We start from the raw sequence: 4687 nt of genomic DNA on the forward strand, positions 1-4687 counted from the left end.
GGGGACATTAGAGTGTAAGCTCCTCTGTACAGAGACTGATGTGACTGTGGGGGGGAGGGTACATTAAAGTGTAAGCTCCTCTGTACAGAGACCGATGTGACTGGCTCAGTGTCCTCTGCACAGTGCAGAGGAATAAGAGCCGCCGCCGTCAAGCATTCAGGTGCCCAGAATAAGAAATGTGCAGAGTCATTGAGCAGGAGGGAGAGTGATAAGTTATCTGCAGGTTTATAGCCGGGTAATTAAGGCGCTGTGTTATATATATGGATGGATTGTACATGCTGTTCTGTGACATGTGGCAGTTCTCAGAATTCCCACAGATAACATATCAGTGTGTGAGGAGCACTTCACCGGGTAATGGGCTATATTTGTGCTATCGGACTTGTACCAGATTAGGGTGGCTGAGACTGCGCTGTGATACCGAGAACGGCCAGCGTGTGGCAGCACCGAGCTACTGGAAAGAATGGATTTGCCGTTGAATGGGAGATTATTATTATTGTTGGTATTTATATAGCGCTGATAATTTACGCAGCACTGTACACAGGGCAGCAATCAGAAATTTTAGGGCCCCTTACACGGCTTCAGGCCGAGCCCCCCCCGCTCGACGCAGGGCTTAGTGACGCGCTGGACACAGGACCCACCTGAGAGTGACCCTGCAGAGCCCACCATAGATGCTGCACAGCCCATCTGAGACTGTCTATGGTGGGCTCTGAAGGTGTCTCAGGTTGGCTGGTCAGGGCTGCATCCCTCCCTCCTTTCCTTCCTAGCTCCTCTTACCTGCACACGTGGCCTCGTCTGCCGCCGGACCGGCCAGGAGTGACGTCACTTCCGGCCAGTCCGACATCAGACGAGCAGCGTCGCTGATGGGGCCCTAGCTTGTCTCACAGCCACTGGAGCAGCAATGCCTGGGCCCTGCGCTGCTAGGGCCAGGCCTCCCCCTCCTCGCCCTTCAACATCGGCAGATAGTCATGTAAGGGACTCGGGCGGGCCCCCCAGGCTGCCCGGGCCCCTTACATGAGTATCTGCTGTACCCCCCCTGGTGGCTGCCCTGACTGTACATACCAGCGCGCTTTCACTATGGATTCCTCACAGGCGGGAGCGCATTTGGTATGACTCCGCCTGTGACAGGAGCCGGCGCTATAGAGGAAACATCATGTTATGCGGCTCTGCTCCCTGGGCTGCCGCCTCGCTTCCTCTACCGAGGCCCACCAACCGGCCCCCGGGAATGGTCACAACTAGGTCTTATTTTCGTGGGTAGGTCTTATATTTTAGCAATTCCCAAAAATGGTACTAAGTCTTATTTTTGGGGTACCCTCAGCTGCAAGACATTGCACTCTGAGAGCCACAGATATGACTTCCTGATGCAGATGCACGATGGAATTTGTAGTTTCACCATAGCTGGAGGGCCGAAGTTAGGCTTACCCCTGCCCTAGCCTATATCAGACCCCAGTGGACTCTAGCACCCCAAAAATGGTACTAGGTCTTATTTTCGGGGAAACAGGGTAGTTGCACATTCACATCAATCCCTGCCCTCAAGGAGCTTACAATCTAAGGTAGAGATTTCATTTTGAACGGCACCCTATTGCACCTGCACTGTAGCGTGCCACAACGCATGTATACGTGCCATGTTAACATGTATTATGTTGCGCATTAACATGCGTTGTGTCTGTCCTTACGCAATGCACGTTATTACCCCACATAGTGCTCATTAATGCACCTCAAAGAAGTAAATGGGTCCTCATAGTTTCTCCTGCTGCTGCTGGTCATCTGTATGTGAAGTAATCTGTCTACAGGTACATTAAAGGGCCAGTCCACCCAAAAGTGATCTTTGTCTAGCAAGTGGAGCATGCTTGTCTTCTTATATGTAGATACCCCCAACACAGGGATCTCCCCGTCATCATTCCCAGCTCTCTTCCTGCAGTAATGGGAGTTTTAGGTGTCATTGTAACTAGGGATGGTGGGAGCCCCTCATAATGGGCACAGCGGGTGTACAGACCCGGGAACTCAGCACAGGGATGGGGGAGCTCCTCATAATGGGCACAGCGGGTGTACAGACCCGGGAACTCGGCACAGGGATGGTGGGGGCCCCTCATAATGGGCACAGCGGGGGTACAGACCCAGGAACTCAGCACAGGGATGGTGGGGGCCCCTCATAATCAAAGCTCCTCCAACCCTCATCGGGATACCCTGCGATGTCATTGCTGGAATGAGTTCAGAAACAAAGGATATTTTGTACAATTCATTTCATTGTTGTCACTCTAATTTTTGCAGATCGGCTTCATGTTCTTACATTTAGTTTTTCGGGGACTGTCTGAGAATTTGTAGGCCCTCCCTGTACATGAGCGGAGGACCATGTAGGGGAACATAAGCACGCGGCAGGAATGTATGGAAGTGAGAGAATTGGACGCCCTCTATGAGGCCGGGGCCGGTGATACACAAAACTTCCCATCGGACTATAATGGGTTCCAGCTGCAACTGCACCTCTGGAGCAGAGAGCAGAGAGATGTGGACCAATCACAGAGCTCCATCTCTCCTCTCACTGTCCAATCAGATGCTGCCAGGTACAGCTGATGCACTCACTATAAAGAGTGTAGAGGAGGGGAAGGGGGCTGGGGGGGGAATAACCCTTTTGAGGCCGGGGCCCCGCCAGAACTGGGAGTAACAAAGAAAAGTCATTTCCAGTCAGAGATGAGAACAGTGAATGAGTTTAGACATGCCTGGGACAAACACAGATCTATACCCCGACTGCCCGAAATACCCCGACTGCCTGAAATACCCCAACTATACCCCGACTGCCCGAAATACCCCGACTGCCCGAAATACCCCGACTGCCTGAAATACCCCAACTATACCCCGACTGCCCGAAATACCCCGACTATACACTGACAAAGCGAAATACCCCGACAAAGCGAAATACCCCAACAAAGCACCAGACTAACCGAAATACCCCGACCATACCCAGACAAAGCGAAATACCCCGACAAAGCGAAATACCCCGACCATACCCAGACAAAGCAAAATACCCCCGACCATACCCAGACAAATCAAAATACCCCCGACCATACCCAGACAAAGCGAAATACCCCGACAAAGCGAAATACACCAACTATACCCCGACTATACCCAGACACACCGAAATACCCCGACTATACCCGACAAACCGAAATATCCCGACTATACCCGACAAACCGAAATACCCCGACTATACCCCGACACACCGAAATACCCCGACTATACCCAGACACACCGAAATATCCCGACTATACCCGACAAACCGAAATATCCCGACTATACCCGACAAACCGAAATACCCCGACTATACCCCGACACACCGAAATACCCCGACTATACCCAGACACACCGAAATATCCCGACTATACCCGACAAACCGAAATATCCCGACTATACCCGACAAACCGAAATACCCCGACTATACCCGACAAACCGAAATACCCCCGACTATACCCGACAAACCGAAATACCCCGACTATACCCGACAAACCGAAATACCCCGACTATACCCAGACAAAAAAAATTCAAAAACAAACAAAAAAAATGATATTGTAAAACGCTGCGCAAACTGTTGGCGCTCTATATATCCTGTATAATAATAATAGAAAAATGAATAAGTTGCGGTCTCAATGGACCCCCCGGTCTCTTTCTGCCGTCACTCTTCTATGTTTATAACGTTTTCCATTACAAGATTTGTATACAGATACACAACATGTGTCGCCAAGAGGGGAAAAAAGAGCAACTTCCTTAAAAAATTGATTTGGGACACGGATCGGCGGAAATAAAAAAGCAATGACACCCATGCCACGTTCCTTAGGTCACCTGGGGTGTAGATCCATCAGACCCTGCATTCCGGCCAGGTGCCATGCCCCTTTCATCTCTCCGTAACCCCTTTACCCTACACCCTATTGCCCTACACCCTATTACCCCCTAACCCTTCCACCTTCCTACCCTATAATACCTACCGACTGCTTCAAACCCTTCCCCCTCCGCTAACTCTCTCTTCTCACCCCAGGCAACCCCTTCCCTTCCTCTTTACTTTCCTCCTCCTTCCCTTCCTCTTCTTTACTTTCTACCTTGAATCCTAATGGAAAGAGAAACGTCTGCCTCTATCTCCCGAACCCCGGTGTATCCAGACTTCGGCCCCCTCAGCTGCTGTGGCGCTACAAGACATTGCACTCTGAGAGCCACAGATATGACTTCCTGATGCAGATGCACGATGGAATTTGTAGTTTCACCATAGCTGGAGGGCCGAAGTTACCCCTGCCCTAAGCTATATCAGACCCCAGTGGACTCTAGCACCCCAAATATCTCAGTGCACACAATAAGGCACGGGGATTGAGCTGGTGAGCTGTTCTCAATGCATAGAGATGTCCATGGGACCCAAACCGCGCGACAACCCCCCCCGAAAATAGCTCCTGCACCCTTTCGCGTGATTTCCACCGCGCAACGAATCGCAGAGGTGCGAACGGCTTCCATAGACTTGATTGCGAATCTCTGTTCTGCGCGATATCGCGCGGCTAAATCTGCGTGATAAATCTCCTCGCCTCAGGCTTGGTTCACATCTGTGTGATCCGTGACGTGCACGAAAACGCGCGGATCGCCGAGCGGTCACGGAGTCGCCCACCACAGCCGATCGCGCTGGTGGTGACATTATTTTACTAATGGCACTCCAGTC

General features: G+C 51.3%; 1 long non-coding RNA gene across 1 annotated transcript in view; it reads right to left on the reverse strand.

Annotated features, from left to right (window-relative positions):
* LOC108803610 overlaps positions 1-4687 on the reverse strand; it is a 27978-nt gene that overhangs the window by 602 nt on the left and 22689 nt on the right. The gene's annotated exons all lie outside the window — the stretch shown is intronic.

This window comes from Nanorana parkeri, unplaced genomic scaffold (genome assembly GCF_000935625.1).
Source record: "Nanorana parkeri isolate BGI_ZX_2015 unplaced genomic scaffold, ASM93562v1 scaffold3927, whole genome shotgun sequence".
NCBI classification, from domain to species: domain Eukaryota; kingdom Metazoa; phylum Chordata; class Amphibia; order Anura; family Dicroglossidae; genus Nanorana; species Nanorana parkeri.